Raw genomic sequence first — 11,496 nt, 5'->3', positions numbered from 1 at the left:
TCATGTTGTTTGTTTTTGTAATATTATTATTGTTTCTTATCTTATAGGTGTTGTCTAATGTTGTAAAGCGCTTAGAGCTTCTAAAGATTAGGCGCTATACAAAGTCCTCATTATTATTATTATGTTAGTACCCCATCCACAAGGAAGGAGTTGGGGTACAAACTTTAGTACTATGTCTCGTGGGTGCACAGACCGATACAGCCATCCCCATCATACGGGCACTGCTCTTCATATGGGTTTATTGAAGAGCATTTCACTTTACATGGGTTCATTGAAGGTGACCATCTTGCAGAAATTCTTCCAGTGGCGTTCTGCGACATGTAATAGACCCTTTTCGCGATATGGGGTGCACAATTTGGCATTATCTGTTGTATATTTGTACATATGAAATATGTTCTTTTACGTTTATATTTTTATATGTTAATTTAGACACATGGACTTCCGTTGTTGTACACTTGATCATATCACTTCCTACTTCCGTGTTCTGCTTTCGAATTATTCTTCTTCCAGGTCTCGTGGGTGCACAGACCGATACAGCCGTCCACATCATACGGGCACTGCTCTTCATATGGGTTTATTGAAGAGCATTTCACTTCACGTGGGTTCACTGAAGGTGTGACCATCTTGTAAAACATTCTTCCAGTGGCATTATGCGACATGTAATCGACCCTTTTCGTGATATGGAGTGCACGATCTGTATGCTTGTAATATGTTATATGTTCTTTTGTGTTTACAATGTTTTTTATGGTACATGTTCTTTATGTTTACAACGATTTTACTTTATATCTTAATTTGGATGCACGGACTATGTAGTCTGAATGTTAGAATTCTTATCTTATGCTTTTTTCCTTCCATGGTTGATTGCTGCAGGTATACACAGATCCTTTTTGTGTGTCCATTTGTGCTATGATGAGCCCTCTCTGTGTGGTGGCAGTCGCAGCCAAAAATGTAAAGCACTTGAGCTTCATTAAAGTAAGGCTAAAGAATGTATGAAGTGTGCATAGAGAAGCTATGCCATTATAGCAGCAACTTTGATATGCATTTGTATATATTTTAACTTGAATTATTTTTTATTTCTATATATAACCTATACTGAAGTCACTAAAAGTGGCCTGCAGCAACAATCATGGAGTATGTTATTATTTCTTCTTCCCTGACGACTAACTCTAAACACGCTTACCTTGCAGTATCATTCATTCCTGATTCAATTATCTGTCTCCTCAGTCTTGCTGACCCTCGGGCTATAAACAAACACCTAACCATAAAAGGGATTTATATTATTAGCTGGAGCAACAAATCTATCCATATTTAATAATTAACATAAAATTGCAGTTTATTTACAGATCAATTTTCAGAATATTTTTTAGATCTTCCCTAGTCAAACAGATATTGGCCCATTTCAAAACAGTGTGATTATCACATCTACTAAATATTTAAAAAAATATTTCTCAAGTTCTGACACCTCCAAATATGTCAGTAGCATTGGAGCTGGTTACACCTTTTTCTGGAGTGGATGTGGCACTGATGAACATTGTGAGTCTGGAGTTGGATTGGCTGTCAAGTCGAATTTGGTAAATAAGTTCTCCACCTTACCAAAGGGAATTCATGACTGGCCTATAACGCTGAAGCTACCCTTATATGGAAAAAAGCCGTACCCTAGTGCTTATGCACCCACTATGTCCTACTCGGAGGAAGCCAAAGACAAGTTCTACCAGGGTCTGGAAGCTCTGATTGCTTCTGTACCAAAGTCGGACAAGCTGATCTATCTTGGTGATTATAACGCCAGAGTTGGTCTGGACCACATCTCGTGGAAGGGAGTTATTGGTAGACATGGACTTGGCAACTGCAACAGCAATGGACATCTGCTCTTGAGGATGTGTGCAACATATGATCTCCTGATCACAAACACCATCTTCCATCTGCCTAATCATAATAAAACAACTTGGATGCACCCATGGTCTAAGCATTGGCATCAGATCGACTACATCTAAGTTCGTAGGAATGACGGGCAGGATGTCCGTGTGACCAAGGCCATGTGTGGTGCTGACAGACCACATGCTACTGATTTCCCAGATGAATCTTAGAATTAACCCTCCCCGACGCACACAGGGAATATAAGTCCCCAAACGAATCAACGTATCCAGGCTGAAAGTCTACAACAATGAGCAAGCTCTGTCTGAAGCACTGACAAGCCAGCTAGAAACCACAGACTTTAATACAAACGACACAGAGAAATGCTAGATGGCCTTCAAACAGCTGGTGTACTCTACTGTATCTGAAACCCTTGGCATCATTGCGCAAAAGCACCAAGATTGGTTTGACGAGAACTGTGAAGAAATACAGTCCCTGCTGGAGGAGAAGCTTCATCTCCATCATGCATGCAACATCGACCCCGAATCTGCAAAGGCAATCGCCAATCCTGCAACAACCATACTGGAATCTCTCTACTCTGCATTGCTGGCAAGGTCCTCGCCAGGCTACTGTTGAACAGACTCACAGAACACTTTGATTATGGCCTAATGCCAGAAAGTCAGTGTGGCCTCAGAAAGGAGAGAGGCACCATCAACATCTTTTCTACTAGGCAGATGCAAGAAAAGTGTCTTGAATAAAATGTCCAGCTATACACCACCTTCGTGGACCTGACTAAGGCATTCGATACTGTCAGCCAGGAAGGCCTTTGAAAGATCATGGCCAAATTTGGAAGTCCAGAAGTTTTCATTGAAATGGTGAGGCAGTTTCATGATGGCATGCCTGCCAGAGTCCAGGACCAGGGTAACTATTGCAAACGTTACGAATGGTGTGAAACAAGGATGCGTCTTTAACCCCACTCTCTTCATTTGCAATACTGATGGATGCTTTCAAGGACAGCGATGTTAGAGTGGGTCTCTGATACCATCTGGATGGGAGTTGTTCAACCTTAGGAGACTGCAAGCCAAGACCAAAGTCTAAGTTGAGAATATTCGCAACCAGCTGTTTGCAGATAACTGTGCCCTCAACTCCAGCATGGAGGCAGGCATGCAATAGAGCATGGACTTCATCAGCCAGCTCCTGAAGCAGGTTACCTGGAACCATCCATCATTGTCAATGGCCTCTCACAAACAGTCCACATAGACGATGAGGTCAACACCAGGATTGCAAAAGTTAGCATAGCATTTGGCAGACTCTGCTCAAATGTCTGGGATAGGAGAGGCATCAAGATTGCCACCAAACTCAGTCAACTCAGCGGTTGTTCTCCCCACCCTCCTCTATGCTTGCAAAACATGGACTGTGTATAGCTGCCATGTTTAAAAAAATGAACCACTTCCATATGAGCTCCCTGATTAAACTATTGAAATCAGATTGCAGGACAAGGTACTGAACAGAGGTTCTCACTAATGCTGTGCAATGCACAACTCTGATGGGCTGGTCATTTTGTCCGCATGCCGGTAGAACACCTACCTAAGAAGGTCTTCTATGGAGAGCTACACCAAGGCAGGAGATCTCACAGTGGTCATAAAAAAGCGATACAAGGACACCCTCAAGGCTTCGATGAAGAACCTAGTCATTGATCCTGACAGCTGGGAGAGTGTCGCTGCTAACCGATCTATGTGGCACACTCAAGTTAATCCTGGTGCGGCAGCCTTTGAGCAGAAAAGACTTGGTTGACCAGAAGAAAAACATGATCTGCGCAAATCCAGGAACAGCAGTTCCGCAACTCTCGGTCAGCAACCTGTAAATCCATGTCTCTACTGCAACAGACTTCCGATACCGGATCGGACTGATCAGCCATCTCAGGACCCACCCCCAGTGAATCGATGACATTAAATGGTCCTCATCGTAACCGATGGACAAACATCAAGAAAGTTAAACAAGTATGCCAACATGATACAGCTGCTGATGTTCAACCTCTTCCTGCATTACCAGCCTTGTCAGCCAATGAAAAGAATAAAGACAGATGAAGATGCTTCTGACTCATCCATATTAGCTAAAGCTGACTCTGTTTCTGTCTGATCCACTTCTGCTGATGCTTGAACATATACAAGTTCTTTTTCTCCAAAGATAACTAATGCTGCTCTTGCTTCCATTTTTGGAGATGTACATGTTGTGAAAGTGGAGAAAAATAATAAGACTGTTCTTGAACAAGTAAATGAAGAAACTGAGAACTACAAGGATTGGGAGTCAACTTCTCTTGGCCAGAACCCATTACAATGGTGGCGAAATCATCAGCATCAGTTTCCTGTGTTATCCAGTTATGCAAGAGATTTGCGCTGCATACCAGCAACATCTGTCCCTTCTGAAAGAGTCTTCAAAATTGCAGGAGATATTGTTTCAAGCCAAAGAGCATCATTCAGTACAGAGAATGTTGATATGCTACTATTTCTGAAGAAGAACATGACTATGTCTCCTTTGTAAACACAATGAACTCTGGACTTTGATGGATTCACTTAAGAGGTATAGGACACTTAAACAGGTTTCTCTAGAAAAATGTTAATTTGCTAATCCTTTGTTTCAAACTCAGCTAAGCTGACACCTTCCAATTTTGTCCAGTTGTAAAAGACTTTGTTTTATCTAGTCACATTAAATATTTTGTGTTCTTTCTTTTGTTGGGGAAATTTATAGTTTGACAGTGTTGCCATGTTATAGATGAAAACAAAGGGTTTACATCAGTGATCAAATTGTAATTTAACTTTGATAATCACAAAAATACTGTTTCTAGTCAGCCAAATTATGTTCTTCTGTGATTTTTTTTCTGCTGCCTGTTAATTAATTAGTCTCTCAGGATCAAACCAAGAAAAGGTTGAAATCACTGTTATTATGAATTTACTATATTATTCATTTTTCAAATCAAAGTAGGATATTTATCAATGTGATAATTTGTGATTATGTGTAGTTTTTCTTGTGTTTATCCCATGTCATGATTGTACTACAATAAATTAATCTTTAGATCATTTTGATTTCAAGACTTTCTAATCAGACAAAACAATTCTATAACTCTTTTCCAGTATTTTTGTTTCTTGCTTGTATACGTTTTCACATGTTGATATATTTAATGTATACTAAATAAGCGATGTGATATTCAAGTTAATGTGTGTTTTGGTGGAATTAAAAGCAAGATGGTTTCATTTTGTTCATATTTTATTAAAAGCAAGGGAATTACTCATTATTTCAGTACAAAATTGTAAAATCAACATTTAAGTCATAAATGCTATCAATGACCAATACGTATTGATACGTAACGCAATACAGACATACCATATTTTCAATATATTGCAATACATCTTTTCCTGTTAATACTCACTCCTAGTATCTGGTTAACTCTTTGATATCATTAAGATGTCCATTTTAAACCACATTTAAGATTTTTGCAAAAATACATGTCTAAATATGAATAAAACCAGTTGATGTCCATAAATTGTTACTGGTTGACAATGCCATATTCAATTCTATTAGTAATATAATTGAAATGCTTTCAATCCATGTTTTATTAAATGTACCCAATTGTAAGATGAATAAGTATTCATTAAATATTTCAATGGAAGTTACTGAATTTTTTTTCCTACTACTTTTTTGGATGTTTTTGGGAACTTCTCATGAATTATGTCTGTAAAAGTTACAGCGCTGAAAGACCTGCAGTTTTCTATCCTTGATGGAGTTAGATACACGCCGTCTGAAGACTTTTTAAAAGTACTTAAAGATAACCATACTAGGACCACTGACAAAGAATTGCATGCTGAAAATGTTCTGAGAGAAAAAAGCGTATAACAAAACTCCAAGAAATCATTCGATGGTATAAGCTATATTACATTATAAGCGATATTGCCTTATTGTTTTGCTTACGAGTATGATACTAATTTTTAAACGTTATAGATACTGTGCAAAACGTCGTTTTACAAACAGTAAATAAAGAATGCGATAAAACAATTCTAAATTTATAAAAAACTGTTGATTTCACTTCCCCCATAAGTGCCTCGAGATCCCATGAGATGAGATGACGCTGGTCATGTGATTGGTCAGAGAACAACGGTTGCATGAAGTGTACAGTTAAGGAGCAAATTAAAGAAGAAAACACCAAAAATTAACAGCGTAATATACGATTTCAGAAGAAAAGTCTGGCAGTCATCGGGTTTGTGCATTCCGAAGTACTAATTTCCGAAAACTGGGTTGCACCTTTGCAGAGGCAAAGTGTTGCAGATAGTTTCCCAACTTTTGCGAGTTTTCACTGAACTTCAGTATCAAGAAAATGGAGGGTGCAAACCACCCAAGGCAGTTCCCTGAGGGGACAGGCTTAATGAGTGAAATACTCAAAAATTGTCGTAAACGCAAAGGAAACATCACAGATGATGTAAGTACGGTTTCCGGTACGGGTCTGATGGGGGAAACGAATGCATTCACCATCAGCAACTGCCATCATAGGTATGAGGTCTAGTGGGGCACATGTTGGGCAGCTGGGAAAAGCTACATTAAGTCGGCCATTACGACAAGAAAACATTTCTAAATTTATACAAAACTGTCAATTATAGTCATTTGAGGGTTACATATGGTGAAGAACATTGTCACAGAATTAGGCCAAGCAGAATTTAACTTGGTTTTGCCTTAGAGCTAATTTTCATTGTACATACATACAAGGTTATCTAGGGCGATTAAGTTTTTCCAGGTAAGCGACTGTATTAACATGTACCTCGCCGGAAATTACTTGCGACGAGGGACATTAATAACACGATATGCATGGGTATTTTACCCTGACTATTGCTCACTCTCCTATGGATTTAAGTAAGATCAATTTCTAAACCGACACTGGTCGTTTTTGAGCACGTCAAGGAGTGTACATTCTCCATTGTTCTCCAGCCATAGTGGTAAGTGTTAAATTTATATTTCATTTGATATGCGAAACTTAATCGGTTTGTAATGTCTTGTCGCATAATAATACATTACAAAGCAGATTTGAACTGTGAATTACAAAATCACTTAGTGGTTAATTTATTAGGATATATCTAGAGGTTTTACAGAAACTATTATTATGACCAGTTGGGTTCTATTGTAGCTGATTGTGACTGTGACTATGACTAGAGTTATCTGAAACTGTTTAGAGCTGTCTGGAGTTTCCAGAGTATTTAAAGGAATAGGGAACATACAATTAAAGTTGTGGTTATATTACTCATTTGTTGCCCAAGATAAATTAAATAATAGTTTGGGGCGACCCAGTTACACCGAGAAATATTTACAGTACATTATAGGGAATGAATTGCTCGAGCGTTCCGATATGCATATTTGTCGAGTAGAAACGAGGCTGAATAAATGTGACGTCACAGGATCTTTTGCAGCTATCGGCCATTGCTCAGCATCCTGTTGATCCATTGTGCTTGAGAGTAGGCAGCATATTAGTGTTTGTATTCGAGTTTATTTTCCAAGAATCTTCCAAAATGCCTCACTGTGCAGCGTTTGGATGCAACAACAATTCGACTGGTAATTTTTTTCCGATTTCCGAAAGACAAAATCCGACGAAAGGCTTGGATCCATTACTGTCGCCGTGAGAACTTTGAGCCGGTAACTCATAGACTTTGCAGCCTTCATTTTTCAAAAGATCAATATGAAGTTGATCCAGAAAGACGTGCAGAATTGGGATATTTAAATGCCAGGGCAAGACTTAAGCCGACTGCAGTACCAGATATTATTCTAACCCCTAGGCCTGGGGGAAGATCTACCGACAGATCCGAGTGGCAGCAGCACCATAAATGTCAAACCGAAACGAGTAAGAGGAGCCTATCAGAAACGGCGGAATGCAGAGGTAAATAAATATGTTGTATGCACTCTAATTTCCATCAGTGTCGTGACAATAATGTAATTGAAGTATTTAAACAATAATATCTGCATAAAATAGAGCTCTGTTCATCTCAGATTCCCATGCTTCTCCAACATTATCACCACACCCCCACCCCATGTGCTGTGGAGATTGAATTATGGCGTACACTATATATTCCTGGAACATATTTACCTAGGAAAGAGTTGTTTATGACGCTAACGTTAGAGTAACAGTACTCTGTATTTAAAATATAGTGGAATGCATAATTTCATGTTTTTCACTATCACCTGAGAAATATGAGCCTTAGGCTATGACATAGGATACACTTCTTTGTGCCCCCCCCCACTTTCTTTTCCCCTTTTGTGCGGCCATAAATGTAATGAATCAATTGTTGCCATGTGACTACTCAAATGTTTCAAAGATACTACATACTTACTACAAATGCTTTTTCTTGTCAATAATAGTTTTTTTTCCCTTCAGGTTCTGCATCAAGCAATGCAGAGTTACAATGCAACTTATGTGCTTGATACACCCGCAAGTGCATGTGCTCTGGTCGATGCAGATGATGCTGAACTCAGCATACCAGATTTCGTACCAAGTCCTCAGGCCCAACCACAAAAACTAACACGAAGTGTAAAAGTTCAGGCTAAATTAGATCCCACAAGGACAGTGATGGTAACAGTGACTTTGAAGATATGCACATGAACTATAAGCTTGATAAAGATGCAAAACCAGAAGATCAGCAGCAGTTTCTGGTGTCTGAGTCTGCTTTGGCAGAATTGACAAGTGTGTGTAGATCATGTTGTTTGCCCTCCCAGACGTTTGTGAAATTTTCTCGAGGAACAATGATCACAACAAATTCAATCTGTGTCAATGGGCACATTTCAGAATGGAAAAGTCGGCCCTGTGATGGAAGAATGCCATGGAGTAATATGTTTACTGCAGGAGCAATATTTTTCTCAGGTATCAACTGTGCAGAAACTTTGCTCCTATTTGAGGGAATGAATATGCAAAGTTTCAGTAAACGTACATTTGCAAAGCTACAAACATTTTATATTGTACCTGCAGTTGAAGTGGTATGGGAGAAACAACAAGCTTCCCTAATTGAAGAGCGCACTGGAAAACAAATAATGTGGAGGTGATGCTCGTTGCGATTCCCCTAGGTTTTCAGCCAAATATGGGGCTTATACTTTGATGGATTTGGAGGCCAAGAAAGTACTTGACATCCAGCTAGTGCAGGTACAATATATGGTTGTCATTAGAGCGTTATGTGAATGTCATTATTATATTGTATACAACTTTTAAATTGGCACACGAAAGAGGGAGGCAGAAAGACAGCATTTAACTCTGAGTAGAAATACTCAATTGTCAAGGTCTTTTTAACATTGGTTATTCCACTAGCATACCAAATTTCAATTGTGTATAGCTAGCACTAAATGTTGATTGGGTTGGCTGATGATGTTTTACCAGAATATTATACTTTTGTATTATAGTCTGTACTTTGATAACATAGCTGTATCAAATTTTATCAAGTTGAACTACCTCAAGATAATGCATTTAGATCAATTAAATGTTAGCACAGGTAATTGTTAGGTTACTGGGAACTAGACTTGTTGTTTTGAAATTGTCAGTGATACATATTTAGACTGCTCAGCAAATTTTAATACCTGCAAAGGCTAGCCAATGCCACCTGCCTTTTGTATCCTTGAAAGTGCTGTTAAAAACAAATAATCAACTTTGCAAATTGTGCATTTTCTTTCTATTTAAGAGCAACGAAGTTAAAGGGTCCACACATATGGAGATTGAAGGTCTGAAGAGAGGATTGAATCACATTATTGATGATCATGGTTTGACCATTAAAGCCCTTGTTACAGATCGGCATAGAATCGTGCAGAAATATACGACAGCAGTGAGCAGATATGAAACACTATTATGATGAATGGCACTTGGCAAAAGGTACATATATAGATATGTGTTGTAATAATTAAATTGAATTTAATTGAAAACATTGTCATTTTCTTATGGATGCTATTCTCATGCCAAATTATGCCTTTGTTTGAATGCATGCTTTTTCATTTTCAGGCATCTCCAAGAAGCTGGAGGCAGCTGCAAAAAAGAAGGATGGTGAATTGGTTTGACCGTGGATCAAGTCTACAGTGAACCATGCCTACTGGGTTGCAGCTTCTTGTGAGGACAATGGTAAACTTAAAGTTGCCAAATGGGAATCACTGATGAACCACATCACAAACAAGCACGAAGACCATTCTACCATCTTCTGCAAATGTGAACATGGTCCCATTTTGGAAGAAAGACAGTGGTCGAAGGATGGTATGTTTACAATTAGAATGTGTATAGAAAAGTATACATATGCTTACATTGCTCTGTTTCAATATCCAGTTACTGATACTAGCTGTGTACACACATGATCTACCTGTATAACCAAACAAGAATGAGATTTGGCCATAATTTTATCACGATTTTTTCTAATCAGAGATTTGTGTGTGTGTGTGTGTATATATATATATATATATATATATATATATATATATATATATATATATGGTTGGGAAACACAGTGCTATTTATATTGTGGGATTATTCTAAAGAGCTGAAATCACAATACGCCTTTGATTTAACCAAACATGTAAGCGCAGACTGATAAACTTGTTCATATACACAATCATTTCTCTTTATTAGGATCCAGGGCATACAAACTTATGGATAAAGTCGTTCGCAGTCCTCACATACTCCGAGACATCCGAAGCTATCACCTATACATCAAACTTATGGCTTAGAAGTGTTCCACAATGTTGTGAATCACTACGCACCCAAGAGCACACACTTCTTTTATGGATCCATGCTTGCAAGGTAACTAGTATGCAATTAGTTTAGGTGAAAATGAGAACGTGTGTTTCCGATCAGCTGCTCCTAGCACTTTTTTCCCCCATGGTGATAAAAAAAACTTGCAGAAATTAATTATTGCATGAAATCGAGCCAGTTTTGCCAGTACTTTGATACACTTAGATATTAATCATTGTATTGTATATATAATGTTTAAAAACTAAATTGAAAAACCCTACCTGCCTACCTTAATCGTAAAACTAGCTCAGTAAATAGTAAGAATCACTGAACATTTAATTATAATTGGTTTTTTTTTTGTTGCTTTTATTTCTTCAGGTTACATCTAGCTGCCCTGCACTATAATGAAAATTCAAACAATGCACATGCAGTGACCAAGACTGGCCAGGAGCGGTGGAGAGTTGTCTATCCAAAAAGCAAGAAAGGGATGGAGGCTGTTGTAAAGCCCTGCAAAGTAGACCCAACCTTGGTAAGATTTTGACTAAATATGTTAGTGCCATATCTGTTATGTGCTGTATCCTCCTTTTCTACACCAAAGCCATAGTGTATAAGCTGCTGTCACAATTTCTCGGGGATGATTGATGTCAGTTGTAGATTGACAATAGCCAATTTTAATATATTAATGTAATGTCCAGTGTAAACAGGTAATCAGTGCTGGATTAAGGCACTGTAAGCACTGAAAATATTATGGTACCCCCCACCTACAAAATGTGAAACTAAAAAAAAAAAGCATTTAAAGCTAAAAAGAAAAGTAAATAAAAATACATGGAGATCGAAATGGTCATATATAATTCAATAATTTCATCATCAACACTTAATTTGAATTTTTTCTGGTGCCCTTGTTGGGCTGGTGCCTT

The 11,496-nt window shown here is 38.3% G+C and overlaps 1 long non-coding RNA gene across 1 annotated transcript; it reads left to right on the top strand.

Moving 5' to 3' along the window:
* The first annotated feature begins 10,281 nt into the window (after positions 1-10,281).
* LOC149780241 (uncharacterized) lies at positions 10,282-11,135 on the top strand. Its single transcript, XR_016414887.1, has 2 exons — positions 10,282-10,648; positions 10,958-11,135. It is a non-coding gene; the product is annotated as an uncharacterized LOC149780241 (long non-coding RNA).
* The last annotated feature ends 361 nt before the right edge of the window (positions 11,136-11,496 follow it).

The sequence above is a fragment of the Sinohyriopsis cumingii genome, chromosome 16 (assembly GCF_028554795.1).
Source record: "Sinohyriopsis cumingii isolate HCF-2022 chromosome 16, ASM2855479v2, whole genome shotgun sequence".
NCBI classification, from domain to species: domain Eukaryota; kingdom Metazoa; phylum Mollusca; class Bivalvia; order Unionida; family Unionidae; genus Sinohyriopsis; species Sinohyriopsis cumingii.
The sequence above is the reverse complement of the archived record's forward strand: the minus strand, read 5'-3'. Positions and strand labels throughout refer to the sequence as shown.